The following is a 14,456-nucleotide window of genomic DNA, read 5'->3' as shown; positions in this document are numbered from 1 at the left end:
AGAGGAATCTGTGAGGTTTTCTGTGTTCAGGTGCCAAAATAATCTGATCTCTGCACCTTGACTTGGGAGGGGGGGGGTTAATATTTGCTGCTTTACCACAGCTAGCAAAATGGATTGGGTCTGCTCTGCATGGCTCTCTGTGGCTCCCTCTGAACTGAGGAAATAAAAGAAAAGAAAGATAAGAAACTGCTTTACACCAAGCCAGACCACCTCAGTATTGTGTATAATGCCTGCTAGCATCTCTCCAGTTTTTCCCCCAGACATGGCTGTCTCTCTGGAGGACTGTGCTTGAGGTAAGGGGAGTGAGCAATGAGAAGTAGGAGCATGTTAGGAAAAAGGAGAAGAAACCCACTTTCCCTCCCTATCAGCACCATAAAACTCAAAGGGACTGTAATGGTAAGATGTATTTGAAAGTCTCTGGATATTGTGCAAAGCTGTCTGTAAAACTTTAAGATTTAGGTATATTTAGGAGGGATGTGGGTGGCGCTGTGGGTTAAACCACAGAGCCTAGGGCTTGCCGATCAGAAGGTGAGCGGTTCGAATCCCCATGACGGGGTGAGCTCCCGTTGTTCTGTCCCTGCTCCTGCCAACCTAGCAGTTCAAAAGCACGTCAAAGTGCAAGTAGATAAATAGGTACCACTCCAGCGGGAAGGTAAATGGTGTTTCCGTGCGCTGCTCTGGTTCGCCAGAAGCGGCTCAGTCATGCTGGCCACGTGACCCAGAAGCTGTACTCCGGCTCCCTCGGCCAATAAAGCGAGATGAGCGCTGCAACCCCACAGTCGGTCACGACTGGACCTAATGGTCAGGGGCCCCTTTACCTTTAGGAGAGTCTAGTGTTCCCTGTTTGTTCAGGTTGCACGAAGGTATTTTTTTGTTTTTTAATTACACTAAATTAGAAACTGAGAGGCATTTCTTGCAGATTTTGGTGGAAAATTAAGCACCCTAAAGTTTTGTTCTAAAAATGTCAGCCACCTAGAATTAGACTCCGTTTAGGTGTCCTGTGCCAACAGCAGTTCTTCCTTCTCCCCAGAGTACCAGGCGAGGCCTTGGATTTATCAAAATGAACCATGAAATGCCACCTCTCTCATTAAGGCTTCAATCCTGTGTTGGAGGTAGGCATGGCTAAGTCCCAAATCTACCCACAATATATATATATATATATATATATATATATATATATATATATATATATATGCAGGTTTTGGTGTCTTCGGGTGTCTTCCCGTGTAAGAGTCGGGGTGTCTGGGCGACGTTTCGACGAGGTCTCACTCGTCATCTTCAGGCTGGTGCTTTCGGCTTCTTGTTACTGGAACAGAGCAGAATCTGGTGTTTGAGTTTCTATAAATACTGTTGAGGGGTGTGGTGTATAGCCTCCAACGTTCTGGGCAGAGAGGAAGTTCCTAGATTAGTGTGCCTTTTCTTCTTTTGTTCCTTAATTACTTGAGGGATATCTTGAGTGATTTCATGAGTGATATTCTGAATACCACTGGGTGGGTCATTAAGTGTAGATTAGTTGCTAAAGCTTTCGTGTCTTGACCTCTTGAGCTTGTGAAGAGTTTTTCTGAGAAGATGGCTGTGCTGCATTTAGTTGTGCTCTGGCTTGGCTTCGTGTATAGGGGCGAGCTGTGATTTTGTGCCTTGTGCCAGCCAGATCTGTGTAGGGATTGCAGGGGGGTGCAGCATCCGGAGGTGCCACTATAGTTTGGCTACTGGATGGAGTCTGTAATATGTCTGTGGAGAGGGTCTGGGTTTGGGTCTGGTGTGGTTGATTGGTGACAGCGTTCTGTGTGCCTCTGGTTCTGGTGTCGGTTTTTGTGGGGAGGGCTAATTTCCAGATGTCTGGCAGGCGGGACGTGTCGTCACGCTTGTTCATGTTGTGAGGGTGTTTCTCTATCTCGATGGCTTCCATGATTATTCTCTTGTGGTGATGTTCCATGTTAAAGAGTAATTTGGAATCTGCAAAATTAATTTCGTGTCCTGTTTCTTTCATGTGTTGGAAAAGAGAGGAAGTTTTTTCTTCTTTTTTGACGGCATTCTTGTGTTCTGCGATACGTGCATTTATTCGTCTGTTTGTTTGTCCAATGTACGTGGCTGGGCAGACTTTGCAGGGTATTTCATAGACCCCTTGGTTTTCCAGCTGGATTTTGTCTTTTGGGTTTCTGAGGATATTGGCTATTTTTTGGCACGTATCGCAGAACACAAGAATGCCGTCAAAAAAGAAGAAAATATATATATATATATATATATATATATATATATATATATATGCAGGTTTTGGTGTCTTCGGGTGTCTTCCCGTGTAAGAGTCGGGGTGTCTGTGCGACGTTTCGACGAGGTCTCACTCGTCATCTTCAGGCTGGTGCTTTCGGCTTCTTGTTACTGGAACAGAGAATCTGTATCTGTTGTATCTGTTCCAGTAACAAGAAGCCGAAAGCACCAGCCTGAAGATGACGAGTGAGACCTCGTCGAAACGTCGCACAGACACCCCGACTCTTACACGGGAAGACACCCGAAGACACCAAAACCTGCATTCCTGTACCCGTGAAAATCTACGAAAGCATATATATATATATATATATATATATATATATCCTTGCAGGACAGCAGGCTGAGAAAACCTGACTTCAGGGTATCCCAGCCCAGTCCAGTTTCATAACAGAATCTTGTAGTGAGAAAAAGTTGAAGCAGAAATGCAGGCGACACGAAGTGGAACGGAAGCAAAGCCTTGGTTCCTTTTGGGGTTGTTGTTGTTTTCACCATAGCTGAACTGGAACAGTAGCTGAATTACAAAACATATCGATTCAAACACCCGCATCTTGAAGTGCTTTCCCAAAGCTCGGCACCGCCAGGTCGCTCTGGCATGTACTCCTCAAGCGAATGCAACTAGAAGTCTGCCTCTGATAAAGATCTCTGCATTTCTGCAGCGCTGACTGAGCGCAGGCTATGTTTAGCAACCCATTCCTGTGCCAAATGAACAGAGGCCAACCAGGGGGGTGAAAAATGCAACAGCTATTTCAGCAGGGCCAAGCAGAACTGTAAGAGAGACGAGTGCTGGGCACTGTCGCCAGTTTTTAGGTGCCACACAAGCCCTTGCACCAGGGGTGGTGAAGGTTAGGCCAAGGTGCTGCATGTGGCCCACCAAGGCTTTCTATCTGGCCCTTGAGACTCTCTTGAGGGCACACTGCCTACCCATGAGCGCCCCCTGCTGGTCCTCCTTCACACGCTATGGTCCCACTTCTCATTAGACATCACCAACGCTGCAGATATGCAAGGCAACAAGGTGCAAAGTAAAGGTAAAGGGACTCCTGACCATTAGGTCAGTCGTGACTGACTCTGGGGTTATGGCGCTCATCTCGCTTTACTGGCTGAGGGAGCCGGCGTACAGCTTCCGGGTCATGTGGCCAGCATAACTAAGCTGCTTCTGGTGAACCAGAGCAGTGCATGGGAATGCCGTTTACCTTCCCACTGGAGCAGTACCTATTTATCTACTTGCACTTTGACGTGCTTTCGAACTGCTAGGTTGGCAGGAGCAGGAACCAAGCAACGGGAGATCACCCCGTTATGGGGATTTGAACCGCCAACCTTCTGATCGGGAAGTCCTAGGCTCTGTGGTTTAACCCACAGCGCCACCCACGTCCCTCTCATTAGCTGTCAACTTTTCCCTTTTCTTGCGAGGAATCCTATTTCGAATAAGGGAATTTCCCTTTAAAAAAGGGAAAAGTTGACAGCTATGGTCCCACTATTCATTAGACATCACCAACGCTGCAGATATGCAAGGCAACAAGGTGCAAAGTAGACCAGGCTTATTACACCAACAGTAGGGAACCTCCATCCCTTAGGCCATTTATGGCCCACCAGACCTCCTCCCCATTTGGCCCACGAGACCATTTTGGACAAGCTATTCCTGCTTTGCACAACACTTCCCAAATACCCAGCCACCAGCTGGATGTCTGGTGCTAGGGAAGCACTGGATTTAACTGTGGGAACTCAGCACACTTCTAAGTGTAGAAGCCATTTGGGAGTTAGAACTCCATGCTGTTTATCACTTCCCCAAGGCCAAACAATAAGTCAGAGGCTGGACATGAGAATCCCAGGGAGCATAGCCAACGGCTGACTTTTGGATTCAGGCCCTTGAGGAGGTGGACAGTTTTCACAAGGGACACTTAATTACCGTATTTTTCGCTTTATAAGACGCACCAGACCACAAGATGCACCTAGTTTTTGGAGGAGGAAAACAAGGGGGAAAATATCTGAATCTCAGAAGCCAGAACAGCAAGAGGGATCGCTATGCAGTGAAAGCAGCAACCCCTCTTGCTGTTCTAGCTTCTAGCTGCGCAGCCTGCATTCGCTCCATAAGACGCACACACATTCCCCCTTACTTTTTTGGAGGGAAAAAGTGAGTCTTATAGAGCAAAAAATACAGTATACCACACTTACAGTATCTTCAGAGGAATAATAATACAATAATAATAATTTATCATTTATATCCCGCCCATCTGGCTGGGTTTTCCCAGCCACTCTGGGCTGCTTCTAACAGAATATTAAAATACAATAACCTATTAAACATTAAAAGCTTCCCTAAACAGGGCTGCCTTCAGATATCTTCTAAAAGTCCGGTAGTTATTTTTCTCTTTGACATCTGGTGGGAGGATGTTCCACAGGGCGGGCGCCACTACCAAGAAGGCCCTCTGCCTGGTTCCCTGTAACTTGGCTTCTTGCAGAGAGGGAACCATCAGAAGGCCCTCAGCGCTGGACCTCAGTGTCTGGGCAGAACGATGGGGGTGGAGATGCTCCTTCAGGTATACTGGACTGAGGCCGTTTAGGGCTTTAAAGGTCAGCACCAACACTTTGAATTGTGCTCGGAAACGTACTGGGAGAAAAGGCTAAGGAGTAAAACTGGAGTGGAATCCCTAAGACGGTTGGGTGGCGCCTTGTACGCCTCCTTCCAGCAACTCCTGCAGCCAAGCTGGTGCTCTGCTTTTCTTTGGACTACATCAGTGAGGCTGAGAGGGGGGTCCTGTCATAGGGGCAGCCCAGAACCTCCAGAAACATTGCCCTAGCATGCACCCCAGGGAGCTCACTTTGGTGTGGCTAACGCAGCAGTTTGACTTCACCCCCAGAGGCGCAATCCATGTTCTCTCGAGACAAATGGATGTCAACAATAACCACCTGTTGACATTGACAGAAACCGATGGAAAGTGTTTCACAGAGGCAACAGTTCATCTCCTTGAGAGGAACCCAATCATGTATCTCCTTTCCAGCATTTCCACCTCTCCGGCCAGTTCTTCAGCTACAGAGAAGATTTATGGCTGCGGCCATCGTTTGACTGCAAGCAGGTCGAACTGACGAAGGTTCAGCTGCCTTTTAAATCTCCTGTCCTTGTGCCTTGTGAGATTGCCAAATCCCTAAACACTCTAGCCCAAAGGCCCTGTCACACTTGGCTAATGGGCTCTGCATTACGAGCTGTCCATCCTGGGCTTTTCCCCCTACAGCTTTTTGAAAGGGTGTCTGGACTAATACATTGCGGGCATAATAACCGGGCAGAGCTTCCACTGAATTCAAGGTTCAGTAGTAAATCATCCCAAAGCACGGCGCTTCAGCCTGACTCTTGGCTGCAAGCCTGCAGGCTTTGTCAGGGAAGCCAAACCATTACATCATGCAGATATTTATTTATTTTACTTACTTTACTTTATTTTACTTACTTACTTACTTACTTACTTTACTTTATTTTACTTACTTACTTTATTTTACTTACTTACTTAGACAGACTGGGCCTGAGGCACCTTTGCCAAGCAGACAAAGAGGAAACAGAGCCAGGGCTGCTAATGAGGTCACGGCTGATGGCTTTGCAGAAAAAGGGTTCCCGGAAGAGAGTGTGTTTTGCTAAGGCTGAAATGTCAATTACTTTGGGTTGCATTCAACTAACTTTTACTCTTCAGCAGACACACCAGAATTAATGGGCCTAACTACGTATTTGCTGCCATTTATTTTAACGGGTCTACTCTGAGTAAAAGTTAGTTGAATACAAAATAAGGATATGACAAGAATTTGTTTGCATTGTTTGTTTTTCTGTTTGTTCTTTATTTGCGTTATAAAATGAATAAAAAAAAAATTGGGGGGGGGGGAGTTAGTTGAATACAACCCTTCAAATCTAAAGAAAGCCCACGGATTCTTTTCTGGGGAGTGGGGAACGTGCTTTATACATGCTTTGAATGTATGGTGTTATAAGCTGCCTTCAGCTCCTTACAGCAGAGCTTGTAAACCCATCACCCTCCAGATGTTACTAGATTTCAGCCAGCATAAGGCCAGTGGTCCAGGGTCCATGGGACTTGTAGTCTATCAACATCTGGAGGTCCACATCCCTGCCTTGGAATAAAACTGGGATATAGGTACAGTGGTACCTTGGGTTACATACGCTTCAGGTTACAGACTTTGCTAACCCAGAAATATTACCTCGGGTTAAGAACTTTGCTTCAGGATGAGAACAGAAATCGTGCTTCGGCGGTGCGGCAGCAGCAGGAGGCCCCATTAGCTAAAGTGGTGCTTCAGGTTAAGAACAGTTTCAGGTTAAGAACAGACCTCCGGAACGAATTAAGTACTTAACCTGAGGTAGTATTGTAATAACCAATGACAAGAGGACTGATCTCAAAGCCTAAGCTTTCCTTGAAATAATTCTGTTGGGTTTCCCCACCCAGACATCTTCTATCACTGAGGGTTTGGCACAGATATTGGCTTGTGTATATCGCACCCGCCTATGCAGAGAGTGTGCGGGACAAATTAGATTGGTAAAGAGCAGCCCTCGGCAGGAACGGCAGCTGCTTTGCCGGGAAAATGTTCTTTATCAGATTTACAAACATTTCTGCAAACATCCATGATCTCACAGAATCTTTTAAAAGCATTACGCCATGCGCAGCTTTCAATTCCCCTAATGCAAGGCTGGGAATTATCCATCCCACGCATAATCTTTAAACTGCTAGAAAAAATATCCTTTTGTAGGGACATTGGGGGACATTCCCAGCCCTTTGTGGAAGTGGTGCTGATTTAACCTCAGGACTCCTGCACACAAAGCAAGCCTTCCCCAAGAAAGACACTGGGCAGGATTCGCACTATGAACTCCGACAGCAAAACTGTTGGCATCCGTCTCTCTTAGGAGACAACAGAGGAGTGTGCCTTTGGGGGTGAAGGCAAACTGCTGGAAGGTTACAGCGCCTGTTGTGGCTGTAGAGACCGATGTGGGAGAGACATGTTTTGTTGCAGCTGGGGCAGATGAAGGCGTCCGGTTGCACTGCCGCAGATGCAGCACAGAATTTCTTCTCTCTGCACTCCTCCCAGTGGTCATTCCTCCTCTGGTCATTGCTGTGGATGCAAGGTCTGTCTGTCTCTAGGCACTGCAGTTGTCTACAAGGGATCTCCGCAAGGCGGGGTTGATGCTTCCAGCCTTCATGTCACATCTGCAAACATCTTTGGAACACAGAGTTGGTCTGCCAATGGACATGGTGCCATCAGAAAAACTGAACTTGCACAATAGGGCTTTCCCTTCCTCTCTTCTCCCTGTGTGCTTCCTGAAATTGGGCAGATGAAGCCCCAGAACAGTACTAGGGTGGGGAGGACAGTGGGATCAATAATAATATAATTATAATAATTTATTATTTATACCCCACCCATCTGGCTGAGTTTCCCCAGCCACTCTGAGCGGCTCCCAGTCAAGAGTTAAAAACAATACAGCATTAAATATTAAAAACTTCCTTAAACAGGGCTGCCTTCAGATGTCTTTTAAAAATAAGATAGCTTCTTATTTCCTTGACATCTGATGGGAGGGTGTTCCACAGGGCGGGCACCACTACCGAGAAGGCCCTCTGTCTGGTTCCCTGTAACCTCACTTCTTGCAATGAGGGAACCGTCAGAAGGCCCTCAGCGCTGGATCTCAGTGTCCGGGCTGAATGATGGGGGTGGAGACGCTCCTTCAGGTATCCTGGGCCGAGGCCATTTAGGGCTTTAAAGGTCAGCACCAACACTTTGAATTGTGCTCGGAAATGTACTGGGAGCCAATGCAGATCTCTCAGGACCGGTGTTATGTGGTCCCGGTGGCTACTCCCAGTCACCAGTCTAGCTGCCGCATTCTGGATTAATTGCTGTTTCCGGGTCACTTTCAAAGGTAACCCCACGTAGAGCGCATTGCAGTAGTCCAAGCGGGAGATAACTCCCGTCTGGCAAGCTGAAACACAACACTGAATTCCACCCACTCTCTCGTTCCCCCTCCCCTTCCATTTTGATCCCGCAACTGGGTTTATGAAATGCATTAAGGCCTTAATGGAAAATACAAAAGCAGTGTATCATTATTATGACTCATTCATTCATTCCATTTCTTATTTAAACCAGAGATTGTTGACTCTTGTATTCTTGGTGTGCGCACAACTCATTTCTATGGTGGAAATTTGTAGGCAGGTTGTGGTCTAGCGCATGGGTCCTCAACCTATAGGGATGCACAAGGCCACATCAGATGTGCCGCAACACAGCTGTTGCTACCAGGCTGGATGCCATCTTAGGCCAACCAGATAAAAAGGAGCACTACATCTGTGTCTGGACTAGAAGACGTTCTTTTGATGAGATGCTCATTTTATAGATTTTCACAAGCGCTGCAACATGACGGGAGAAAGGCAGGAGCTTTTTTTCAATAAGATACAAATTTCTGGCCAAATGCTTATGTCTTTCTCTTGTCACATTGCAGGACTAGTTTCCCTTCAGTAGTAATGCTGAAGTAACACTAGGCATACTGCTCTGTGAATTGCCACTTCAAGATGAACAATGTGCATTATTAGCACTACAGTGGCGCTGTGGGTTAAACCACAGAGCCTAGGACTTGCCAATAAGAAGGTCAGCGGTTCAAATCCTCGTGACGGAGTGAGCTCCCGTTGCTCGGTCCCTGCTTCTGCCAACCTAGCAGTTCGAAAGCACATCAAAGTGCAAGTAGATAAATAGGTACCGCTCCGGTGGGAAGGTAAACGGCGTTTCCGTGCGCTGCTCTGGTTCGCCAGAAGCGGCTTAGTCATGCTGGCCACATGACCTGGAAAATGTACGCCAGCTCCCTCGGCCAGTAAAGCGAGATGAGCACGCAACCCCAGAGTCGGTCATGACTGGACCTATTGGTCAGGGGTCCTTTTACCTTTACTTTAATATCTCTGGTTACGAACCGTCCTCCTTGTGAATGCTTCAGGTTGTGAGCTCCGCTAACCCAGAAGTAGGTGCTCCTGGTTGTGAACTTTGCCCCGGGATGTGAGTAGAAACCACAGGAGAGAGTGCTTTTGTGGTCGGATCCTGCTGGTGGATTTGCCACAGACAGCCACACTGAGAGCAGGATGCTAGACTAGATGGTTCACTGGCCTGATCTAGCGTGCTCTTCTTAATGTTCTTAAAACTAGATTGTCAAATGATTTCAATGGGTTTATTCTGAGTATGATTTAGTAGACTGATGTGCCAAGTTCATCCTTCAGATCTGACCTGAGCCAAACCTGTCTTCTTCTTCCCATTGCCTCCTCTCCCCCTATGCTCTCCAGAAAATGCTTGGAAAATACGTTTCTATGGCAACCAAATGGCATTATTAAGAATACCACAACAAGTGTGAAGTTTACAATTTTCTCTCCAATTTATAAGGACGCAGCATGCGATATAGCTGGTTGCACTTTCAAAGGGCGAAGCCCAGCCCAGAGGAGGGAAAGGTCGCATTTTTTCCAAAGCAAGTCCTCCACTTCCTCTGGAGAAGAGTAAAACACACATGCTGAATCCAGCACTGGCAGAGAAGAATAATCAGCCGTAGCATCAACAGTTGAGGGCTTGACAAGGTGATGTTAGCAAACAGCCTTCCCTGGATCGATTTCCGTCAGGCGTGGGAAGGAGAATCTGTGAAGATCTGCTGATGTGCGCAGCAGCAGCAGCTCTGCAAGGTCTTGAGTCTCTTTCAATGTCCAGGAGTGAGAAGCTTCAGCCCGCAGAAGCTCAGAGCAGAGACAACGAAATCCAGCAAGCTCAGGACCGATTTGCACATTACCAGGAAGGGATGTGTTAAGACAGGAGTGGGGAACCTCAAGCTCAAGGGCCAAAGAAGGTTTCTCTACTTGGCCCTTGAGACTTTGCCTAGGCAGCGCTCCACCCCCCTTCCCAACCACATAGGCTCTCCCGAACCATACCTCTCATTGGCCTCGTTGCACATCTGTGTAGACTGTTTTTTGTCTGGCTGGACTTTGATGATGCCCTGGATGACAGAGAATCACAGAACCGTAGACTTAGAAGGGACACCCAAGAACCATCGTCCAAGCCCCTGCAATGAAGAAATATCAACTACAGTGGTACCTCGGGTTAAGTACTTAATTCGTTCCGGAGGTCCGTTCTTAACCTGAAACTGTTCTTAACCTGAGGTACCACTTTAGCTAATGGGCCTCCTGCTGCTGCCGCGCCACCGGAGCACGATTTCTGTTCTCATCCTGAAGCAAAGTTCTTAACCCGAGGTACTATTTCTGGGTTAGCGGAGTCTGTAACCTGAAGCGTCTGTAACCCGAGGTACCACTGTCAAGTATCCATGACCAAGGGCTATGCAACCTCTGCTTAAAAACCTCCAAGGAGAGAGAGTCCACAACCATCCGTCATAGGAACCCATTCATTCCACTGTCGAACAGCACTTACTATCAGAAAGGTCTTGCCATTGCCTTCTATGGGCTCAGTTAGGACTTGTTTGTTTGTTTGCAGTTGCATGTTGCTGTAAGAAGGGAAACTGCTAGGGGTGGCGGATAAATGCTGTTAAAGAATAAATAATAAAATAAGGAGCACTCTACACTGTTCGTGAGTTCATACTCCAGTTATGATCTTGTTGAATGCAACCCTACGCTATTGTCAGGGAACTGACATTGGAGCTAGAGGCGGAGGGAAGGCTCTCAAATGATGCTGGAGAAGGGCCCAGCAGGGAGAGAGGCAGTTCCACAGATGGGGAAGCAAATCAGCGCAACACCAGGGATATAGAGGGGCTGATGGGGGAATCGGCGAGAGGGCTCCAGGACTCCTCACCGGACACCAGCGGGGAGAGCACGGGTCCTCCGCTACCCACGCCCACCCTGCACAGAAGACTTCCGCGCAGAGAGAGTAGGAGGAGACTGGGTGTCAAACAACTTTTATGTTGGAAAAGATTTAAGAAACACCCACTGACGGATTCTGCTAGCGACTGAGGCAGCCATGAAGTGAAAGGCTGCCCAGACTGAAAGGTTTAGCAAGGCAACAAAGCCTGGAGAGGCGGCAACTTACACACGAGCAACGCATACACATTACAGCTATGATACATTGAAGAAAAGCAAACAATTTTCCCCTCCCACTCCACCTGAAAACTAGCAACTCAGGAAGTAGGCATGTTAGCATCACTGTCCAGGCAAGCTAGCTAGCTTTGCCGAGGAAAATAGGCTCTTCTTCTTCTTCTTTTTAATGCTGGGGAATACTCAGTCATGCATCCCACATCCCCACCTGCATTCTGCATTGTCATATAGTCCAAGACTGCCTGCTTTTCCCCTGACCATATAAAGCAGTCGGGTGGCGCTGTGTGTTAAACCACAGAGCCTAGAGCTTGCCAATCAGAAGGTTGGCGGTTTGAATCCCCACGACGGGCTGAGCTCCCATTGCTCGGTCCCAGCTCCTGCCAACCTAGCAGTTCGGAAGCATGTCAAAGTGCAAGTAGATCAATAGGTACCACTCCAGCGGGAAGGTAAACGGCGTTTCCGTGCGCTGCTCTGGTTCGCCAGAAGCAGCTTAGTCATGCTGGCCACATGACCCAGAAGCTGTACGCTGGCTCCCTCGGCCAGTAAAGTGAGACCAGTGCTGCAACCCCAGAGTCATCCGCAACTGGACCTCATAGTCAGGGGTCCTTTACCTTTACCTTTACCTTTTTAGGACCAATGCAGGCAATAAAGTGTGCACCAGGGAAGATAGCAGGAAAAGCAGCAATGGTCTGAGTTGCTTAAGTGCCCCTAATTGAGAAAGTAAGAGCCTCATGGATGCACCCTTAATTAACTTAAAAGGCTCCCTATCCATCAACAGGAGCCCTGCAAAAACTATTTGCTTTCAAGCAGCAAAAAAAAAAAGAAGGGAAAAAGGGAGTGATGCTCAGAGGCTATTTATGGCAGCCTTAGTTATCCTGGCCATAAAAATAGGCTTTGCTCTTACTGCATGGAAAGCAGAGTGGTCCAAGAAAGGGGCTTTGGAATGGGGGGGTGGGCCTCTCAGGCATCTGCAACAGCAAAATCAATCCAATCAATTACAACTCAAAGCGATTGCACCTACAAATCACCACTTGCAAATCATCAGGAAGAGTAAGTGACTACTGACCTCTGCTCAAGGCAAAGCGTCAAGATTTGCCAAGAGGCAGGTTGCTTTTCAACACTCATTTAAGTTAGTCAATATGCCATGTCAATCTGCAACAAACAAGAGTAGCGCAAACAGCCAAGCAGAACAGAAATAAGCAACAGCTGATTCTTTTGCTTTGGTGTTGGCGCAGGAAGCTGCCTTATACAGGGTCATACCCCCCTGGGTCCTTCTATGGCAGGCGTAGGGAGAGTGTGGCCCTCCAGAGGTTGTTGCACTCCAACCCCCATCAGTTCCAGCCAGCATAGTTTGACGTCAAGGATGATGGGAGCTGAAGTCCAGCAACATCTGGAGGGCCTAAAACTGCCAGAGTCAACCAACCAGTCCCACTAGTGGAAAAAAGGGTAATGCTATTCTAGGTTGCATCAACAGAAGTGTATTCTCCAGACCAAGGGAAGTAATAGTACCAGGGCTGCCATATTTCAAAAAGTAAAAACCAGGACACCCCCCAAAAAAAATGTTGTTGAGCTTTCTCCCCCCTTCAGAACATGATTTTTTGATTGACTTGCCTAAGATCCAGGAAAAAGCACTGCCTTTCAGAAATTCCTCCCATGAAAATCTGGACATATGACAGCCTTACCCAAACCAGCTTCTAGATAGTTTTCAAGAAAAGCTCCCCAGTAGAGCAGTGGTTTTCTGTTAAGGAAGTACAGTGGTACCTCGGGTTAAGTACTTAATTCGTTCCGGAGGTCTGTTCTTAACCTGAAACTGTTCTTAACCTGAAGCACCACTTTAGCTAGTGGGGCCTCCTGCTGCTGCCGCACCGCAGGAGCACAATTTCTGTTCTCATCCTGAAGCAAAGTTCTTAACCTGAAGCACTATTTCTGGGTTAGCAGAGTCTGTAACCTGAAGCGTCTGTAACCTGAAGCATATGTAACCCGAGGTACCACTGTATATTGGTTCTTTCTGTCTCTCTCTCTCTCTCTCTCTCTCACCACTGCCCCCCCCCGCGTAAATATACTCTGTTCCTTTTGCCAATTACCCATGAATTGTTGATCAAAGATGTTGTTTTGACCTAAATCCTATCATATACTATTTATGTAATATAGCATACATAAAATGGAATACATTGGAGCACAGTTTCAATGCAGTTTGGTCCCACGCACATGTTTTTTTTTAAAAACTCAAGCACCTCAAAGCAACAGGCATCCATGTCACTTTTATGGAGACTGGGAGATTTTAAATTCCCTTAGCAAAGGAGGATGCATTTTCTCCTTAAGTATTATTATCGGACTTCATTCGGGAACCTCAGAAACACTTTTACTGAGGTGTCACACCATGTATGCAAGGCTGCGATCCTCCCTTGCCTGAAATCGAGCCTCATTTAATTCAACAGGACCTGCTTCTCTGAGTAGACATGATTAGGACCGAGCTGTATACCTGTTAAGAAGTGATACAGCTGACTGCAGTTGTCATCCTCTACTCGTTTACCTGGAAGAAAATCCAATTGAACTGAATGGGGCTTGCTTCTGAGTAGAAATGGCTAGAACAGTGCAGTCAAAGTCTTTCAGTCAGTTGGCTGCCCTAGTTTTTCACACCATGAGGTAAGAAAACTGCCAAGATGGCGCCAGGGAGACAGGTCCTGTCATCTTAGCTTTGCAGGCTGGAGGTGATGGGCAGGAGAACTACACCCACAAACAGCTTGACCAAAGTTACACGCTGGGAAATCCTGAGTCAGATTTCTGGGGCAGTCGGTGCCTGAATAAGACCTTTCCTTCCCTCCCCAGAGACCCCCACTGTTGCCAAGATGTCTGTGATGTTTCTGTGAACATTCATCAGCTTCTCCAGGTGGGAAGGGAGGGGCAATACTGGCAGACACATATAGCAACAAATCAGACATTGGCTCAGGAGTCAAAATTGTCCCTTGCCCCCAAGAACACTCATATGATTAGCCATTCCTTAGCCACCAAATATTCCTTTTTGTTTAAAAGGATTCTTAAAAAATAAAAATAAAAAAGCTCTCCCTTTTCAACAAGCCTTCTGAGTGGAGGTTTTCTTTTCTTTCTTTCTTTCTTTCTTTCTTTCTTTCTTTCTTTCTTTCTTTTTTCTTTCTTTCTTTC

At 47.0% G+C, this 14,456-nt stretch overlaps 1 protein-coding gene across 4 annotated transcripts in view; it reads right to left on the bottom strand.

The window, feature by feature from the left end:
• MAPK4 (mitogen-activated protein kinase 4) overlaps positions 1-14,456 on the bottom strand; it is a 103,161-nt gene that overhangs the window by 51,623 nt on the left and 37,082 nt on the right. The window contains exon 1 of one of the 4 annotated variants that reach the window (XM_082241999.1): positions 97-147. The exons of the other annotated variants lie outside the window; for them this stretch is intronic. The gene's annotated coding sequence lies outside the window, so the exon portion shown is untranslated. Of the gene's footprint in view, positions 1-96; positions 148-14,456 lie in introns of those variants that run through there. 4 annotated transcript variants of the gene reach the window in all.

This window comes from Podarcis vaucheri, assembly GCF_965113315.1.
Source record: "Podarcis vaucheri genome assembly, chromosome: 11".
In the NCBI taxonomy this organism is placed as follows: domain Eukaryota; kingdom Metazoa; phylum Chordata; class Lepidosauria; order Squamata; family Lacertidae; genus Podarcis; species Podarcis vaucheri.
Note: the sequence above shows the minus strand (reverse complement) of the source record. Positions and strands in the feature narration are given on the sequence as shown.